Source organism: Zootoca vivipara, chromosome 4, assembly GCF_965207765.1.
Source record: "Zootoca vivipara chromosome 4, rZooViv2.hap1.1, whole genome shotgun sequence".
Taxonomy (NCBI): Eukaryota; Metazoa; Chordata; class Lepidosauria; order Squamata; family Lacertidae; genus Zootoca; species Zootoca vivipara.
Window position 1 is genome coordinate 53,100,859 of NC_142587.1, and position 21,522 is coordinate 53,122,380.

Consider the following 21,522-nt stretch of genomic DNA (forward strand, 5'->3'; position numbering starts at 1 on the left):
CGACTTTAATATGTTATATTCAATAGCATGATACTACATTAAAGCTTTTGCTGTAGGTGGTGTTTTTTTTAAAGTTGGTTTTGTTCCTCATCTACCTAGCTAAGTAGAACAAAGTCTTTATCACGGCACCTACAATATAGTACATGTACTGCAGCTCTTGAAAATCCCAAGGTGTGGAAGAAATTGTATCTGCTTATATGTTATAATAATAATTTATTATTACGGTCAGAGACCAGCTTATATGTTAGTTGAATGTTAGTTGAAAGTTTCCCACAGACAGTATCAAACATTGATTCAGCTTTCACATATAACATCACAAATGACATCATGTTGTTGGTGTGACTTTGAGACACTAGGGACATTTCTCCATTTATGGTGGGAGTGTCCACTTGTACAGAACTTTCAGTCTTAGGTGTACTGTATCAGGAAATTTCTCCTTATAAGACTCCGCAGCTTTCACTTAAATCAATGGGATGATTAGGCACAACAAAGGCATTCAAAAGAACTCAGTACATGGTTGTTGGCAGCAGCCAGAATATATTTTGTGCAAGAATGGAAGGCATTGCAAGGATTACAAATGTCCACATGTTATAAACGTGTATGGAACATTGTGATAGAGGGAAAAGATAACACATAATTCGAATGTTTCCAAGGGATTGGTAATTCCAGAATGTTTCCTTGCCATGTGTTGGGAGTTCATTTCTTACACTGTTACAAAGAGCCTCTTGGACTCCATGGCTTTACCAATGCATGAAATGTGGTATTCCTCAGCATTCATGGCTGTTTTATATATATATATATATATATATATATATATATATATATATATATATGGTAATTGTTTCTCACCATTTTGATTTTGTATTGACTGAAAAAAATTGCCCGTAGTCTCTGTCCTCCCTTGTTAGGTTGTGTTGTATGGTGTGTGAATGTGTGTGTCTGAGAAAAAAATAAGATCCCAAAGTGGACTAAGGCCTCATTTATACAAGATGGCTGCCACCGGTGAAGCTCTTACCTATGTAATCACTCCATCATGTGTAAATGCATTCCGAAGTACTGGTTTATTTGTGTGTAACTTTAGCACCCCAGTAATTAGCTTGACTGATTAACCTTACATTTTTTGTTCTTGCTACCAGCCAATCCCCCCACCCCACCCCTTTCCTTTCCCTTCCCCATGTTCTCTGGCTTGTGCATAGAGCCTGAAGACAGCAATTCCTCTTTTTGGTGGTTGAGCATAAGAAGCCATGTTAGAATAATTTTGCTGTTTCTTACGTTCTCCAAGGTGTGGTGCAAGTATGAGCTGCTGTCTAGAAGGCCAAGGGCATTTCCCCCGGGTGAACTAGATTTGCAGGTGCCTGCACAAAAAAGACACTTCTCATTGTACACTGCAGTGCTACCAGGCATTTTGTGGTATTGCTTTCTGTGATCATTGTGCATTCTTCTTTGTGCATCTGGATCCCTTCCTTCTCCCTTTCATGTCAGCAGCTCTTTGTGTGAGTGGCAGACAAGGAGCTTTGATCCTGCCACAGGACTATAACTTTGTTACAGTTTTTCTGCAAACTGCTTTCCTAATCCCTGGGCAATGGGAAACTCTCGTGTATATTCATTGGCCATGTGCTTATGCATCATGTGTGGGAGGACTGTGTAGATGTTCCGTGATGTTGCCATGGTGTGTGATGTGCTGATCGGTGCCTTCCGTGTATGTGGGGGTGTCATAATTAAACATCATCACGATTACCGGTAATAGTTGCAATGCAGTTGTGAGGGACTGTGGGAATGTTGGTGGTTGTTAAGTCAGTGTTCCCCCCCCCCCTTTTGCTACTACTGTATTGTGGTTTTGTTCCTGTTGCTGGGCGGGTATGTGAACCTGATGCCTGTGTCAGCTCTTGCATCGTGGTAGCCATCCTAACTAGGCCACAGGATAGAGCTACAAATCTCTTCCTTGAAATTAACCAAACTGAAAAACAACGTCCCACTGAAAAGAAGCATAATGGATTTTTATAGTCTTGTAGAAATTTAGCGCAGGAGAACAGTACCCAGCAAATTCTCAAAACAAAAAGTTGAAAACATGAACATGCCCCCCCATGCACACAGAAAATTGCAAATGCTGCAAACTGGGAGAGCCCATTTTACAGCCAGCTTCCAGGACTGTGAACCACCCTGAGTCTATGGGTATAGGGCAGTATACAAATAATAATAATAATAATAGGTGTAAAGTGATGGATGACATGCATAGGAATTGTGAATGCATTGAGTTTCAGCAGGTCTGTGCAGTCTGATAGAACTGGGTATTCTAAAGATCATAATGTGCAGAGTTCTGCAGTCAACACTCACCTGTCGACTGGTGGTGGAAATGAACTTGAGTAGCAGCTGCCATGCTGAAAAGTAATTGGGGAAATGACTGCAAATGTCTTTTTAAAAGTGAGATAATTTCATTAAGGAGAGGACAAGTGTAATTCTGGAGTACTGTATTTGCTTCTATGTATTCCAGTTAAAATTGGCCAAACCACGTGGTAGCAGTACTCGCAACATAGAGGTAGTGTAAATACAAGAATAAAATCAGTCATGGTGTTGAGCTGTGGCTTCCTTTTCCTGCTTCCAGTACTGCTCTTGGCACCTCCAGTGAATTATGCCTTGTGCTTACTATAAGGCCATCTGCTCCCCTTTTGCGCGCACTGCATTCTGATGAGACTGGAAAGGTGTGTTTAAAATGCTGGTTATGAAGTCTTGACAAGTCCCTGATGTTAAAAAAAGCTTGTGTTCTCTTCACTGTCCAAAAGTTTGTCTAAAATACAATAGTTAGACTGGAAATGTCTGTGCATGTCTGAGACTTTGCACAGGCATAAAAGTTTATAAAATACTTAATAGCAGTATTGGTCTTAAAAGAGAAACACAGAAAGAAAGAAAAAGAGAGAGATGAAACTGCAACAGAGACTTATCTATGAATACCCATAGTCAAGCTGCATTTTGTTTGAACTTCACCTAAATTTGTGCATTGTACAATAAACTGAGACTCAGTTCAGATAAGACTGAGGCACTGTTAATGGGCAGTTCCCTAGACCGGATGGATGAGGGGTGGATTGCTGTTGATGGGTTTTACCCCTTCTGAAGGAGCTGGTATGCAGCTTGGGGCCACTTCTGGATCTATTGTTGTAGCTTGAGGCCTCGGTGGTGCAGAGTACCCACCATCAGCTTCAACTGGTGGCCCAGCTTTGCCCTTATCTACACAGGGATAGCCTAATGTCTGTTGTCTGTGCTCTGGTAACTTCTTTTAGATTACTGTAATGCAGTTCAGGAACTTTAGCTTGTGCAAGACCTCTTGTGGAGGAAGCACATGAACAAGGGCCTCAGATGATGATTGCATGGTCTGGGTAGGTTCGAATGGGGAAAGGCAATCCTGGAGGTATTGAGATTCTGAGCCGTTTAAGGCTACATAGGTCAAAACCCGCACTTTGAATTGGGTCCAGAAACTAATTGGCAGCTAGTGCAGTCAAGCCAGAATTGGTGTTATATGTTCAAATCATCTTGCCCCAGTGAGCAACATGAGGGTGGCAACATGAGAGAGGACCTTTTCTGCAGTGGCTCCCCACTTGGGGTAGGCTCTCCACAGGGAGGCTTGCCTGTCGCCTTCGTTACATGTCTTCGTTACATGTCGTTACATGTCTTCAGACACCAGGCAAAAACATTCCTCTTCTCCCAGGCCCTTTGGCTAATTAAAAAAGCCTTTTAAACTGTGTGTGTGTGTGTGTGTGTGTGTGTGTGTGTGTGTGTGTGTGTGTATGTGTGTGGGGGTATTTTCTTTGTTTGTTGCTATGGTATGCATTTTTGTGTTTTTATGCTTCCAACTCTTTAAAGGATTAAACATATTTGAACATAGTGGGTATTTTTTTCCTAAGCAAAGATGTGTAGGAACATTTTAAAATGGGTTCTTAGGGTAGTGGTTTTGTTTACTTTTATCCAGTGCTATGTTAGCTTTCAAAGGTATCTGGAGTAAAAACTGGTTGCTTAGCAACCTGCTTCAGTTAAAAGTGTTGGTGAATGGGTCACTGATTAGCTGCATCAGGCTACGTGGGTTCTGGACCACAAGAGCTTATGCTACAATAAATTAGTAAGTTGCCATATAATTCTTCATTGGCCATTGCATACAATCATTATTTATAAATGCAGGACATTCTATGTTCCAAGAACCAAAATATCTGAAAATTTTGGTGACTGAATTTATGGCAGTTGTACATAAATGTTGTTGTTGTTTAGTCATTTAGTGGTGTCCGACTCTTCGTGACCCCATGGACCAGAGCACGCCAGGCACTCCTGTCTTCCACTGCCTCCCGCAGTTTGGTCAGACTCATGTTGGTGGCTTTGAGAACACTGTCCAACCATCTTGTCCTCTGTCGTCCCCTTCTCCATCTTTCCGAACATCAGGGTCTTTTCCAGGGAGTCTTCTCTTCTCATGAGGTGGCCAAAGTATTGGAGCCTTAGCTTCAGGATCTGTCCTTCCACTCAGGGCTGATTTCCTTCAGAATGGATAGGTTTGATCTTCTTGCAGTTCTTACATAAACATACAATGCACCTTATTTTTTATCTGTATGCTTGTTTAAGAATATCTAAAACAGAATTATGTTCGTTTCTGTAGATCTGGTCCTCTTTGAAACTCTTAATCGTTCACTTAGTTGTGAATTAAATTACCAATTGTTCTATGCACAGTGAAAGGTCAGAATTGATGGGACCTGGATCCCAGCCACTAGAGGGCCACAGGTTTTCCATCCTTGCCATTTTGGATATGAAAACTTGAACAGACTGTTATATGCCCCCCCCCCCGGCAACCACCTCTTCTTAACAAACTTGGATACAACCTGAAACTATAAAACATCTAGCAGAGCCTTATTTGAATGACTGCTAACTTTTCCCATACTCCATCTTCAGACTGGGACCTAAATCCAGATTCCATTCATGGCTCAAACTTCACCCAGTTCATCTCTCCATCTTCTACCCTACACCCCCAAGTCTTGTTTACCACCCAGCCTGATGAACTCAAAAACCTGCACAATAGTTTATAACATTTGGTTGGCCTAAATTGCCCTGGTGCCCTGATGTGGATTTTTTCTTATGAGTCAACATTGCTATCTGTGCTTTTTTTGCAATTTGAAGAAAAAAAATTGTTGAAAATGTGGGGTGCTGCTCTCAGACTAAAGGCTTTAAGATTCTCTTGGGTGGGCAAGAGGCAAGAGCAGGGGTATGCAACCTAAGGCCCGGGGGCGGGATGCTGCCCCAATCACCTTCTCAATCTGGCCTGTGGACGGCCCAGGAATCAGCATGTTTTTACATGAGTAGAATGTGTCCTTTTATTTAAAATGCATCGCTGGGTTATTTGTGGGGTCTGTCTAGTGTTTTTACATGAGTAGAATGTGTGCTTTTATTTAAAATGCATCTCTGGGTTATTTGTGGGGCATAGGAATTTGTTCACCACCACCCCTCAAATATAGTCTGGCCGACCACATGGCCTGGGGGGGGGTGGACCGACCCACAGCTGAAAAAGGTTGCTGACCCCAGTGCAAGAGGCTTCAGAGAATCTGATCTTGCATATTAATGCAGAAGCATGTCAATGACACTGCATCACTGTCTATGAAAACCACTTGGCCTTTTAACAAAATAATCTAGCTACAAATATTAATTGGTGGTACACAAATATTACGTAATTGGTACTTGGAAGGAAGAGAAGAATGTCTTGCGTAGAATGGTGGTGCTAACCAAATGAACTCCGAATTCCTCTGCAACATTCCTCTGTTTTATTTCTTCAAGGTAGGGATCTTATTTTATATGTAGCATATGGCTTAAGTGAAACTGAAGTAGAAATTGATTCAAAGACTTTGATTCCAAGTCAAATTTCATTCATATATATAATTTTGCAATTTGACAGTGTGATATACACAAGATGGATGATGATTTCCGTTCATGGCAAGAGGTGGGGATAGTATTAAGTTCTGCAATAAGAATGTACTGTAGTAATCTCTTCAAACCTGATATGCCATAGAAATATAGAATAGCCAGCTCCGTAGCAAGTGATAGATGCTCCCAAAAGACAAGGGAAAACATCAATATACTACATATTCATTACTATCAGAAACATTCTGCACTAAGTTATCTTATAAATGCAGGCCCACTTGTTAATATCTCTGGTGTGTAATGATAAGTAAATCTCGACATAAACACAGGGTATTTGACTTTTGTACTTTGTTAACACAGAATACCCTGTTCTGTTGCACCAACACCTGTGATTATCTCTGCTAGTTAATTTTACATTGCTTTATCTTCCCTCTTACTGTGAGCAGTTGGAGATCTCTCTGAAGGTTATTTGCTGTGAATTCATGGCTTTTCTTGCCCTTACTACAGGAAGCTTATGACGTCTGGATTCTGAAGTGCATTGCACTGTATGTTTTGTTGTGCAGCTGCCTCCTCTTCTGATTGGCTTCAGGGAGTTGGAAGATAGCACTGTGACATGTTACTTGATAAAGTACATGGTCGCTGCTTTGCAGCTTTTGAATTGCAGTGCTCCTGTATACCTTGCTTTTGTATTTTCAAGGTGGAATTAGGCACATGAGCAAGGCTTTTAGAATGGGTGTTTCTACCTATTGAGAAGCGATATAAATGCTCCAGAATGTTGAGCACTCTTAGAACAGCCTAACCCACCCTTTTATCCATTTTTGAGATCACCTTGAACTACAATAGTTGGAGAGTCGAAGCCTTACTTCCCAGTTGCCTTGATGATGGAAATCTTTATTGCCTTGCTCTAATGTTTGGGATTATGCAGGTCTGCTACAGAATAACATTACTTACACTAGAAAGATTTATTCTTGGAGAAGGAATTGTCAGCTGATGTGTCACTGGGCTCACATGGGGTGCTGCTCAGCCTTCTGCACTGACAGCTTCCTTCCTCCCTTACTCTGGGCTTCTCAAAACAACTTGTAGAGAAGGAAAAACAGGAACAAGCCATGCAGGTGAGAGCAAGAATCCCCCTATGACTGACATGGCCTGATCTTGCTTGGTCTTACTTCCCAAGCAGGTGGGAGGGAGACTGCACAAACTGGACTGCACCCACTGTTGAAGTACTATATTCTCTTCTCCCCCTGTTTCAGGTGGGAGTGGGAAAGGAGATAAAGGACTAGCACATTGGTTGGCCAGCAGGTTGCTGCAGGGAATAATAATAATAATAATAATAATAATAATAATAATAATATAAATAAATAAAAAATGGCTTCCAACAAAATATTAAAATACAATAGCAAAGTACATCTTTGTTCTCCTCCCACTCTAAATTGGAGACTCAGATTGTCAAAGACTGTTTAGAAGAGGTTTGGGGAGGGGTGTTGGTTTGGTAGGGAAGATGTAGAGCAGCTGTGCTGGCTGAGGCAGATGGGGGATGTAGTTAGAAACATCCAGGGAGCACAAGGTTGGGGAAAACTGATGTAGAGGCATGTGATATGCAAGTCATGAAAAGCTGCTTTAGAAAATAGAAAGATGCAAAGCCACGTGATGCAGCTTTTGTTTTGTTGCTTTACTGAGGATAAATCTTTGCATCAAAATGTTGGAAGCACCTTCTTCTATTGACAATTCCTTCCCCCACTCCAAAAAAGTGTGCAGTCTGTCATGAGGAAAGCATCTTCCCTGCAGTTTCCATGGTAAGCACTCCCCCATAATTGAGTCACAGACGCAGGAGGTTATATAAAAGAAGCAAATTTCTGGATCTTACCTAGTGAGGCTGCGTTTGTCAGCAGCATACGTAATTTGAGCATCTTTACAACAAACATCACTGGTGGAATCGAAATATGTACAAGCTATTAAAGACATCGTGTTAGTTGTGTACCTTTCTTAGCATCTCTATTCCTTTTAGTACTCTACTTGCTATTAGGCTCACCATTATATTAAGGTTAATAAACCGACTTTATAGAACAAGGACGTTGCAGGGGTCAGGGCTGTGGTATGCTGTAGATCTGCATGAAAGAAAATAACAGGATTTGTTGGGAGTTTAAATTGGAGGAGTATATATAGAGCAAAGCATATTCTACCCCTGTATTATAGAGCAGAGAATTCCCTTTTGACTGTCTGGTGAAGAACTCAGGTACCTTGACATGCCAGCAGAGCAGATACTAATAAAAGATATTTCCTTGCCTATTCTTCCAATTTGTCACTTGCCTGGAGGTGAGTAGCAGAAGTTCTGCAGGGAAGTAGCTGGGTGAAAAATTGCCTGCCTGCCTATCTCCTCTTTCTCTCTCCCCATTCCCCAATGACTTGTACAACCTGTGACCCATCAAGCTGAACAAATCATACCAGCTACACTTGTGGTCTGTCAGGTGTGTGACAATTCATATGTTTTTGCAGTCCCAGGCAGGCAGTAAAACCAGGACACATAAGTATTTTATGGGTCATCCTCTGCAAGATCTGCACAGTTTGCGTCCTACCAAACTTAGCATAGTTTCTCCCTCTGTGCAATTCCAGGTTGGGACTAGTAGCAGTGCTACATAGAGAAAATTGCCTACTGTTCTGAGGCCACTGTAAATAAAACATTTTTTTAATGGACTCTGTTGGTATTTGCTTTTTCATTATCTCCCTTTCCCCCATCTCTTTCCCCATCACCCAAATCATTTTGACTAAAGATAGATTAGTTCTTGGAAGACTGTGTGCTCCTCCTAGGTTTCTGCAAGAAAATTAAAAGTATGAGAACAGGTTTCCGCAAGTCTTGGAGTTGTATAATATTGGCTTATGAAAGAAAAAGGCGGAGAAGGCTCCTCCACCAAGATCAGATATCTGGTGATTAGATATTTGTCAGTTGAGCAAATAGCGCAGATACCAAGTATATTTGGAAGTACAGTACTAGGATACTTCCTGTATACTTTTAAAAAAAATGTTTTTCAGAACACTTTTCTTATTTATTTATTTATCTATCTGTCTGAAGCTTAACATTAGTTACCGTTTTATATCCACGAGGGGAGAGTTACTTAGAGTATAGCTATCTACCAATTTAACCTAAGTTTGGTAGTCTGCCAAAATGTATCTTTGGACGAGACATGCCTCTCCCATCTGAATATTGTAGGAAGTGAAGGTCTTGTCTCTGACATTACTAAGCTTTGGAGGCCACTTGAAGTGCAGCAAGAGTTCTTGTTTTCTGATCGTTCCTGAAGCCAAGAGAAACTGCAACAATGAGTACTGTAGCATCCAAGCTTTCTAAGGTTTGAAGAAGCAGTGAAGCTCCACTCTATGGTTGTGCTGAGTTTGAGTTGCTTTGAAATCTGCTTTAAAAGTACCTTTGGATGGTTTGAAGATGTACCTTGAGAAAAAAAGTCCCATTGGAAAGATTCATTGGATGTGTTTTGATCAAAGCTTGGATGCCATGTTTCAGATTTTCCTTCAAGTCAGATTGGCCAGTCATCCTGGTTTTTTTGTGTTTGTGTATGTGTTGTGTTTTCCTGTCCCTGCAATGTCTGTTAGTTATACTCTGCCTTTGCAGTGGGAGGCAGTAATGCTTCTGAGTACTGGTTGCTGGAAGCTGCAGGAGTGGGGAGTGCCGTTGTGCTCATGTCCTACTTGTAAACTTCCCGTGGGCATTTGATTGGCCACTGTGAGAACAGGATGCTGGACTAGATGAGCCACTGGCTTGATCCGGCAGAGCTGTTCTTATGTGGTTGGAATAATCAGGAGCTGCTTGCTATACAGACTTTCCAGCTGTCTCTCTACTCATGGAACTATTTGTGTAAGCAGATCTTTGTGTGTGTGTGCATGTGTGGGAGCTGATGGATGGGTGGCCCTGTTTTGCAGTAGGGAGGTGGTATGCCTGGCATTTTAATCTCTTAGTCTGTATTTTGAACTGTCAGGATCAATGCAACTGAGGTTCTCCTATGTAAATAGCACTTCAGCTGAGCCAAATGCTTTATTTGGACATATTCATTATGTATTTATTTCAACAAGTCGTATGCCGCTTAACATTGTAGTCTTTAAGTGGTATAAAATAAAGTTTCAAAAGATATAATAAAGTAGGCTAAAATTAACTGTAAAATCAGAAAAATGTGTGATTACAATGCCTGCTGGAAGAAAAAGGTATTCACCAAGTGCTGGAAATTCAACAGGGAGGGAACCTGTCTGTCTCAGTTGGGTGGGAATTCCCTGGAATGGGGCCCACAATACTGAGCAACATAGCTCCTGCTTGATACAAGCTCGGTCTTTTTGTCCTGGGGACCACTATCAGTAACTGTTCCATAGACCTTGGTGATTGGTATATAAGGAATCAGGTGGTCCTTAATGCTTTCTAGACCCAAGTTGTTAAGGGCATTGTAAATTAATACAAGAAACTGGAACTTGGCCCATTAGCATATGGGCAGTGAGTGCAAGCTCTTAAACGACAGAGTTACATGCTGGTGGTAGTCTGTCCCTGCCAACAGTCTAGCAGCAGCCTTTGACACCAGCTGGAACTTCCAGACTAGACCCAAGGGTGCCCCACATACTGTATAGCACATTTCAGCAATCCATTCTTGAGGTTCTCAATGCATGAAATGCCATGGCCAGACTATAATGGGGTGTAGGGGTAAACATCTTTTACCAGGAATGACCAATTTGTGACCCAGTATCAATGTTCAACCAACCAAATATTTTTGTGGAGCTGCCAGGTTAGCGGAAGGCTTTGGACGAGCAAAACAACCTGATTCTTTGGCCGGCGGATGCCAGCTGTCCCTTTTAATGGGTGAATGCTTATGCCACCTGGGTGCTGTAAAATTGAAAGGAGAAGGCTCCCTGAACCTTGCTTTCTTCTATGCAGGTGCAATAATGTAATGGCTGGTTTCCTTAACACCAGCTGCTTCATAATTGGCTAGCATGTGGCAATTCCTAATACGTCATATCTGTTGCCGATTCAGCTCCAGTGCCTGGGGTAGGACAGGTGGAATGTATTCTGTTTTGCCCCACAAGCAACTTAAAGCCTGTCCTGAATTGGATAATACAGTTCTTGACATCCAGATACATAAGAGCAGCATGAAGTTGCCATTCTTCTTAGGAGTGCTTAATCGATCTAGGGCTTGTATATCAATAACTATTTGCTGCTAGGTAACCCTATGCAAAAAGAGGAGGAGGAAAAAAAAACAGGCAGCAACATGCAGGATCTTTAGAACAAGCTCCTATTTTCTTTGGAGCCATGACTTTTTCTTTTCTAAAAGTGTTGTCAGATTGATAGCATTTGGGTCCTCTGCTCTCCAGGGAGAGCTTCCGAGTTGCTACGACTGAGTGGACTTTTCAAGCCCTGCTGACTAAGTTGTTAATAAAAGCTGCCAGTAAGAAACTCCATATTGCAGCAATTAATCACCCATTCCTAATTTTTCCACGTGCAGTTGAACAAGTGACCCCTCTAGAAAGTGAAGGTTCGTACCTCTCTTCTTGAGCAACTACAGTACTAGGTAGACATTGTAGTCAGTATTTGTGGAGTACTGTAAATGGTTTGGTAGATTGTTTTCAGTTCTACTCCACATGCACTTGTACTTTTATAGAGAATAAATGATTCCGTCTATAAATATATAACTGTATGCTAAAAATTCGTTTGGGGGAGGGCAAATGTACCCCCTCCCCCCGTATAGATGTTTATCTCTTAATCTAGGTCATATCAGCACAGAAGTCTCTATGCTGTTAGGCAACCGTTCAGCGGTTTTCTGTAAAATTTCCTAATGAACTCTCATTGCGCCTAACATAAAAGCAGTTGTCTTTGACTCTCTGGCTTCTCTATGCAGGAGTTTAAGGGGCTCCAACTACCCAGGGAACAGACATTTATAGAGGCTTCTGTTCTTCCCTTGTAGCATTTACACCCCATTTGTACAGTTTTGTCATCTGCAATCTGTACAAATTGATGTGAATCTGAACAATCTGAGATTTTCTGTTTTATAGCTGGCTAGATATTCATTTTTTAAGCCTTACTTTCTGCTGTGTAGAGTCATAACAGGTTTCCTTGGAAAATTTCTGGAAGGTGAATGAAGAGACCAACTAATTTATGGGCTGGGTGGAAAGAGTCAAGTCAGTCATTATTTCTGGAATATGAAATGCGTAATGGGTGGCCGATGTACTGCAGTCATAAAATCATTTGGGCCCTGGGCAAGGCATGGGTCAGTATCCACAATGGACCATTTTGTTGGGTTACATTAACACTTTGCAAAGGTAGGTTTGCTTCTCAGTCAGTCTTTGAATTTTGTTTAATGTAGGTCATAATCATTTGCATAACATTTTATGAATACCCCAACATATCTTCCAGCTTTTTACTGGGGAAAATGAGTACGGTAGATATATTTTGCTTTATATGAACTAATAATGTAGTGAACATGCCAAATAGACAAGTCATTTTCATTGGGTGGTATTTGTACCTACCCTCCAATTTAAAAAAAGCAATAAAAATGCAGTAATAAATAACTCCATCATTTTGTTTGAACAGAAAAAAGTTTGTTAGTACAGAAAAACAAAAAAGAAACATTCCAGAGATTACTATAATAAATGCAATTTATTTATTGTGTTGGTGAAAAATAAACCTATACCAATGCTTTAATAACTTTGTTCACTTACCTACTTCCTTCCCATATTTCTTATCATGTGATGCTTTATACATTGGAATCTAATTCTATTGTTTTGTACAGTAGATGGTTTGTGTGTTGCTACCTTTTCCAAGTACAATCTCTCTTAACTTTCCCAATAGAATAGCCATAGAGTTTTAATTATAGTTTGTGTTTTGCAATTGGATCAATCTTTTCAATCTAGGCATTTCTTAACAATCCTACAAGTCCATCAGAGATGTTTAAATCTTTCTTGGTCCTGGCCATCCCTCCAAAGAATTTTTGAGATGCTCCCATTACGTATAATACATCAAAGAAAGTACACTTTTGCAATTGATGCCACACATGCATGCTTTTAATTTTTATTTTACAGTGTTATCTTGGTTGTCGAATTTATTCCATTCTGGGAGTCCGGAGTTGACTCCCAAAACCATTCGAAAACCAAGGCGCGGCTTCCAATTGGCTGCAGGAGCTTCCTGCACTCAGTTGGAAGCCGCGTCAGATGTGTGGCTTCCAAAGAACGTTTAAAAACTGGAACACTTCTGAGTTTTTGGCGTTTGGGAGCCAAAACGTATGTGTACAAAGGCATCCGACAACCAAGGTATGACTGTATATTTATTTATTTAATATTAAATGTACACTTCATCCAAGGACCACAGGGCTGTTTACAATATAAAAATACAAAATACGTAACACAATAAACAAAACAATAACCCTTTGAGGAACATTCCAAAAAAGGTGGCATGCACTTCAGCTGTGTCTATTTACCAGGGACTGTCTCTGTTTTCTCATATTAGCTTTTCGTAGATCAAAGCACTCTTAAGTTTGCCTTTTGAGGATACCCGGTTCAAATTTTGTTAGCGTTGTCGTTGTTTGTGTTCCATCTGATCATTATCTCACAAGTAAAATTATTACTGTTGTGACGTGGGGTTTGTGATTTCAGCTCTCTTGACAGAACATGCTGGAGACAGTTCTCTAGTAACAGCTCTTTATTAAAGTGAACAAGACTGAAGACTGAGGAGAGGAAAGCTACATTTATAGGGACAGGGGACTAGCTAGGAAGGGATACATTTTGGAGGGAACAATATCAAGCAATCACAGTGCTGCCTTTTGGAGGAAACCAATAAGACAGAGGATCCAAATACAGCAGCTTAAATGAACCAATAGTAGCTGTACCCTCTGGAACCAAAAGGCAGTAACTTTATCCTAATGCAAATACAGACAATAATAATACAGATATAAAATCCTTTGACTCAATACACAACACCCCTCCCCCCCTAGTGAGCACAGCAGACGTAATCCCTCAGGTACTGTGGGGTCCTACAACTTCTACCTGATCTCCTGACAACAGGTGTTGCAGGTTCTGGATTGGGTGTTACCTGTGGTGGAGGGGCTGCTATAGGGGTTTCATCAGGAACAGATGGAGTCCCAGACATCTCAGGGTCCCCGACCTGTACCTCGTCATCATGAGGGCTAGCAGACCCTGGTTCATTTGCTGAAGCCCCTGGTGACTGTACCTCTGGACCATTTTCACTCTGGTCTTGCAGCTGTGCGTCATTAGCCAGGGATGAATTATCTGACTCCTCCCTGCTGAGCGCCCGGCGCCTCAGCTGATCTATATGTCTCTTCCAAACTTGCCCATTTTCCAAGGTCACATAATAGGACACAGGTCCACTAGCCCGGGTGATCACACCGGCCACCCACCGCGGACCTCGTGAATAGTTCCTCACCCAGACCAGATCTTCAGGGGCGAGATACCTTGTTGTGTCAGTCTCAGCCTGGGGGGTTGCTCTTGAATTACGGTTTGGCATTTTATCTGGGTGGACATAATCCAGCACCGTTACCAGTCTTCTACCTAAGAGCAGCTCGGCTGGCGACTTGCCCGTCGCAGTACACGGCGTCGCATGCTGCAAAAATAACATTCGCGCAATGCGAGCCGACCAGTTACCCTCCATTAAGCGCGCAATGGATTCTTTGGCTGTTCTTACCATGCGCTCAGCCTGCCCATTGGAGGATGGGTGAAAGGGCGCGGATGTGACCCCTCTTATAAAGTTATCAGCCAAGAATGCCCTGAATTCTTGGGATACAAAAGCTGCCCCATTATCTGATACAATGGTCTCAGGTAACCCGTGGGTAGCAAACAGCTGCCTCAACACCTTGATTACGGCAGCTGATGCCATGCTAGGGACCATCGCCACTTCTAACCATTTGGAATATGCATCAACGATAACCAAAAAGACCTTCCCTTGGAATGGCCCAGCAAAATCTATGTGCAGCCGGCTCCAGGGAGTCCTGGACTGCTCCCACCAGTGGACTGGTGCTCTGGCCACTTCTGGCCGCACCTCTTGGCATGCCTTGCATGTTCGTACCCATTGTTCTATGTTCTGGTCCATTCCAGGCCACCACACATAACATCGGGCTAGCGACTTCATCCTGACCATTCCCGGGTGTCCCATGTGAAGCGTCTCAAGAACCCTGTTTCTCAGTGGTGCTGGGATTATCACCCTATCTCCCCATAGGAGACAACCCTTATGCATGGACAATTCGTGCTGCCTTGTCGCATAAGGCCTGAATTTTTCTTCATGCGGACCACCTGGCCACCCCCTCCCCACCCAAGTGAGCACACGGGAGAGAACAGCATCTTTCCTAGTTTTCTCAGCTATATCCGTAGCTGTTACAGGAGCCCCCGGAAGTGTTTCTAGCATCATAATGTGCTCCGCCGGAGCAGGATCCTCATTGCTCCCGCCAGGAAGGGGCAATCGACTCAGCGCATCAGCATGGCACAACTGTTTCCCCGGCACATGGGTCAAGGTGTACTGGAACCCATTCAGGAATATTGACCAACGCAACATTCTGGGGGAGAGAATTTGTGGCGTTTGTTTGTTTGGGTTGAACAACCCTAACAGTGGTTTGTGGTCCGTTTCAATGGAGAAATGGCGACCGTACAAATAATCATAGAACCTTTTGATTCCGGACACAATAGCCAGTGCCTCTTTATCAATTTGAGCATAGTTGCGCTCTGTGGGCGACAACGTACGGGAATAGAAAGAGATGGGCTTTTCCGACCCATCCGGTTCCCTATGACTCAGCACAGCCCCCAGACCGTATTGAGAGGCATCACATGCCAGGACCAGCGGCTTTGACTCATCATAATGAGCAAGGACGCTCCCGCTACTCAGCATTCCTCGCAAGGAGTCAAAAGCCTTCTGCTGCTCCCGCCCCCATCGCCACACATTCTTTTTCTGCAATAGTCTATGTAATGGTTCAGCTACCGAAGCTTTCTGGGGTAAGAACGAATGATAAAAGTTAATAAGTCCCAGGAATGACTGCAACTCCGTCTTGTTCTGTGGTCGTGGTGCCTCGATGATGGCCTTAATCTTAGCATCTGTGGGGTGGATGCCTGATGCATCAATTTTAAACCCCAAGAAATCCACAGTTGGCACCCCAAAACTGCATTTTTCTTTTTTCAGTTGCAACCCCACCTCCTTGAACTTGAGCAACACTGCACGGACACGCGCAACCAGTTCCTGTGGGTCTTTTCCAGCAATCAAAACATCATCAAAAAATGGCAAGACCCCCGGCAGACCTCTTAACAGGCGTTCCATGAGCCCTTGAAAAATCCCTGGGGCCACACAAACTCCGAACTGTAATCTGTTAACTCTGAACGCCCCTTTATGTGTGACAATAGTCTGTGCTTCCGCTGATTGTGGGGTTACTGGCAGCTGTTGGTAAGCTTGTGCCAGGTCAATTTTGGCGAACACCTTGCCCCCAGCCAGTTTAGCCAACAGATGTGATACGACTGGAATGGGGTATGAGTTTCCCCTGAGTGCCTTATTGATAGTACATTTGTAATCTGCACATATCCTGACTTCCCCATTTGCTTTAAGGGGTGTGACGATTGGAGTCTCCCACTTAGCAGAGTCCACGGGTGAGAGAACTCCCTGCTTGACCAATTTATCCAGCTCTGCCTCGATCTTGGGTTGCAGTGCAAATGGCACTCGCCTTGGTTTGAGTCGGATTGGAGCCACCCCGGGGTCCAACTCGAAGTCAACTGGGGGCCCTTTATAACAACCCAGTTTTCCATTAAAGAGACCAGCAAATTCCTTGCATAATACCTCACTCATCTCAGGGCAGGTTTGGATTGAATTAAGCCCTGAGATACTCAGTCCCAGGGCAGGGAACCAGTCAGTGCCCAGGAGACTGGGGCGACTGCCCTTCGCAATCACCAGTTTGAGTACAGCCTGTTTGTCCCGGAACTGTACTCTCACGGCACACATTCCCATAACATGGATGCGGCCTGCTGAGTACGACTGCAAGGTTGCCGGAAAGGGCTCCAGAGGGGGCAACTTACCCCTGGGGAAGAATGTCTTCGCGGTCTGGTCCGACACGATGGTGAATGCGGATCCGGAGTCCACCTCCATGTCGCACTGCTGACCCTCAATCTTCACCTTGACGTGTGCCTTGCCTTGCGCTGGAAACTGCACGGCCCTCCCGTTGATCTCCGTTACGTAGTGGCAGTCCTTTAGAAAACGAGTTGCTGTGGGCGGTCTGCGATGCTCCAGTCTAGGTGCTCCTGTCGCTCCCGACGCCGCCGATCTACAGACCCTGGCGATGTGACCCGTCTTTCCGCACGTCCGGCAGATAGCATCCCTGAAACGACAACTCTTCCTTTCATGGTTTCCGCCACAACCTGGGCAACTGCCTCGGCGATCTCTGTGCACTGTGCAGGCCTGACGCACCGACTCGACCCCACGGACTGGGCTCTGGCTCGGAGTAGCCTCTAGCTCGTCCATGGCATGCGCAACTTCTATCTGTGGCTTAGTGGCCTTGCGACTGGCATCAAGCTCCTCTCTTTCATAATTCTCCGTGGCGGTGGCCTCTTTCAAGGCTGAAGCAAGGGTAACCTCTTCTTTAGCCACGATGCGTCTTCTGGCTTTCTTGCTGCTCAGACCACCAATAAACCGATCCAGGAGAGTCTCTTCCAGATTTTGGAAGCCGCAGTGCTGAGCGAGCTTCCGGAGTTCAGCCAGAAATGTGGATACAGACTCCCCAGCACGCTGCTGCCTCTTATGGAACTCCATCCGCCGGGCCATCTTGGTCTCAGTAGGCGCCAAGTGGCTTGTTAGGCAGGCAAGAATATCTTTGAGAGATGTCTCACTCAGCTTCGCTGGAGCAAGTAATGCCTTGGCCAGCTTGAAGGTCTCGGGCCCACAGTAGCTCAGGAATGTGGCCCTTCTTTTGCTGGCATCGGTGATCCCTTGAGCCACTGCAAAGAACTCGAAGCGTTCGACGTTGTCTTCCCAGGTGTGGGGCTCTGATGGCTGGAAGGGCTCCAATACCCTTGGACTCTCCATTGTCCTAGCGGGCAGGGTCGTCTTCTCAGCTGGCCAGTGAGTCTTGTTCTCAGCTGCAATCCGGACTCTGAGGCAGGGTTGTGTTTAACCGCTCCTCAGCATTCCGGATCCCACCTTCGTCGCCAGTTGTTGTGACGTGGGGTTTGTGATTTCAGCTCTCTTGACAGAACATGCTGGAGACAGTTCTCTAGTAACAGCTCTTTATTAAAGTGAACAAGACTGAAGACTGAGGAGAGGAAAGCTACATTTATAGGGACAGGGGACTAGCTAAGAAGGGATACATTTTGGAGGGAACAATATCAAGCAATCACAGTGCTGCCTTTTGGAGGAAACCAATAAGACAGAGGATCCAAATACAGCAGCTTAAATGAACCAATAGTAGCTGTACCCTCTGGAACCAAAAGGCAGTAACTTTATCCTAATGCAAATACAGACAATAATAATACAGATATAAAATCCTTTGACTCAATACACAACAATTACTGTAGTTCCTAAGATATCCTTTTTGGAGCATTATGCTTAATTCATGTCTATGTAGTTGTGGGATCTAGTGCTTAAGCCAGTTTGGCACAATAACACTGACTAGCTCTTCTCCATTAAGTCCCATCAATTTTGGTGAAACAGTTGAGAATATGCTTGTATCTGTCCTAAATAAGTAAATTCGGCCTTGTTGCAGATGCCACATTGTTGCAGATGCCACGTTTTGAGAGAACCAACTAGAAAAATTGTTTTGTATGCATTATATAGGGGAGGGTAGTGCTTTTTTCTTAAAAAAATGTTTAGGGGTACTCTCATTTTCCTGCTCATATTGAAAAACTGCCCCTCAATGAGGCAAAACTTAGATTCACAAAATGTTGAGGGGTATGTGTCCCCCTGCATACCCCCAGAAAAAAAGCACTGGGGGAGGGTCATATCACCTATGTGTTAAATACACACATTGGTCTATTTTTGCAATGCCATTTTACCTGTATAATGGACAGACCTTCTTTTGAATGTTCAGGTTTCAAGCTAGTTGAAGAGGAATTTCTTGAAACGTGTACATTAAAAGTGGAAAGTGGAAAAGTCCAGTGTGCATTACAATACTAGAGCACATGAGTTGTTGTTTTCTTTTGAAATTATTCCCAAGGAACAAGATGTCTTAAGTATGTGTCTCTTTCCTTGGATTGGATACTGTTTTCATGATTTAATTACTATGTGACCAGAACTTATTAAATATTCAGGTTGGCACATGCTGCACATTGATGGCTTTTGTGTAATTTTGTTTTCCAGGGTTAAAGCTGTGAAGTGAAGCAATGATTCCTGCATTTCCTATTTCCCAGGCTTGTACGTATAATACTTCCCTATTTTCATTGTTTACATAGATTCAGGATAAATGAAAGCTCTTTTAAAGTTCAAGGTGCTTGTTAAGACTGGATAATTCTTTGTCTGCGTCCACAGATGCATTCCATTGGGTGATCTTGCCCATGATGGGATTAAGAATAAAAACACTGTAATGAGATAAAATGAATATTTCAGCAGTATACACATATGAGTCATGAGAACTTAAGAAAGGATCAACCAACTAAGGAGCAAATATTAAAATGAGAAATGATGGTCCTGTTAGCTCTGGAGAAAAGAAATGGAATTTGGGGTGCATCTAGATTAATTGTACATTAGGTTTTAGTAACTGATTGCCCAAAATAGTCTAAGAGCTCCTAATGTGACATAATCTTCATTTCATGAATTTTTTTAGTTATGCTCAGTCTTGACTGAAATTAACAAGCTTAGGTTGTTCGAGAAGATCCATAATCAGGAATTTTGGAATTTCCCCCTAAAATAAAATGCACATTTTCAGTTCCAGGGTGATGTTTTCCCACAGAAATGATTCAAGAGTCACCCATTGAATGAACCACTCTTTTAAACTTGGGACCCTAACATGTTCTAGCTACTTGCCATGTCCCTCTGATGTGTTTGTAGTGGGGGCCCCCTGTGTAAGGGAGATAGGGCATTCACCATTTGTTTCCTTTTCTTTCTCCTGCAATAACCTTCATCTTTCTGCAGGCCAGGGATGCCCATGAGTTCCTCAGTCCTTCATTTTTCAGGACATCTCCTGCCCCATGCCTTTCGTCCCAAAGAAGGGTAGAGCTAGCTTCTGTATAGATGGAAGAGATGCCCCCACAACTTGCATGTCCTGACTGGAGTTCCTAGGTCTTTATCTGTTGGACCACATTCACCAGCAGAGTTGTGACCTCTTCTCCTTGATTGTGCTAAGTGCCCTCTTAGTACTGTCTTAAAGCATACATATGCCTGTGGGGCTCGTAAGACCTTGTAAGGGCAATAAATGTGCAAGGCCTGGTATTGTATTGAGTAAAAGAAGCACTGAGTACTTTGATGGCTGGATTCTGTGTATTTTATTAAACCCTGGTATCTGTAGTAATAGGTCTCCTAACCCCCTGTGTTCAAATAAAGATTAGTGACTAGTTGATCAGAAGGTTGAAGCATTACTGCATATATAACTTGAAAATTAAGATAACAACAATTGGATTAGTTCAGTTATTGTCTCCACCTCACCTCAACAGTGAGGGCTCACTCCAACATAAGCAGTTTTAAACACTTACAATAAACTTGAGAGAATTGAGAGAAAAGAACACTTCAGAATGGCAAGCAGTCCAAGTAATGTGATAATAATTACAGTATCCTTTTCTAGTGCCATATCTGTATATATATTTTCTGTTCACAATAAAGACCTCAAATGACATCACTCTACATATGGGATAAGGGCTGGTAAACTTAATCAAAAAAGATACTGGGTTGTAACCAACCAAGTTATATTCAGAGTAGATCTATGGACCTAATTTAGTCATGTCCTTTAATTTCAATGGATCTACTCTAATGTTGATATAGCACTTAGTCATGAAAACATTTTGTATAGCATTTCTTCCTGGCAGCTGCTTCTTTCTTCTCTTCCTCTTTTCATGTGCCATTGGATGTGTGCTCAAAGCTTTGAGTCTTTGACCAGTCCACAGAATTATATTATACATACCCTTTGAAATCTGCTCAGATCCTTTCACCTATTACTTAGATCTTGATCAGAAACGGTGATTCATTAATTTTTTTATGAGTAAGGCTTATACTTGGACACTGATTGATCTGTTTTGTTTTAACTGGTATTTAGATACTAGGGGAATCCAGGGCCGTCTTAAGCCCATCCAGCGCCCTGGCGCTAGGTCCCTCCAGCACCCCCCATCCAGAGCCTCTCCAAGGGCCCGGAAGTGCCAAGCGGACCGCGGCAGCAGCAGCAGGCCACCTCTGAGGACTCCGCGCTGCGCCTCCTTCTCGTTTCCCCAGCGCTGGGTTCCGCTCAGTCAAGCTTCGCCACCAGCGCGCGCCCTGCGGGACCAGCAAGAGCTGCTTGGGCGCTGTGCACGCGCTGGTGGCGAAGCTCGACTGAGCGGAACCCAGCACTGGGGAAATGAGAAGGAGGCGCAGCGCGGAGTCCTCGGAGAAGGAGCGCAGTCCTGGCCAGATCACCGGAACCCTGCGCTCACTTGGCGCCCTTCCAGCGCCCTCCAGCGTTCTCCCTCTTCCTTCCCAGCTTTGGGAAGGAGATGGGAAGGCTC

General features: G+C 43.4%; 1 protein-coding gene across 8 annotated transcripts in view; it reads left to right on the plus strand.

The window, feature by feature from the left end:
- TIAM1 (TIAM Rac1 associated GEF 1) overlaps positions 1-21,522 on the plus strand; it is a 206,662-nt gene that overhangs the window by 24,596 nt on the left and 160,544 nt on the right. For all 8 annotated transcript variants that reach the window (XM_035116730.3, XM_035116721.3, XM_035116728.3 and 5 more), the window contains one exon: positions 19,193-19,246. The gene's annotated coding sequence lies outside the window, so the exon portion shown is untranslated. The remainder of the gene's footprint in view (positions 1-19,192; positions 19,247-21,522) is intronic.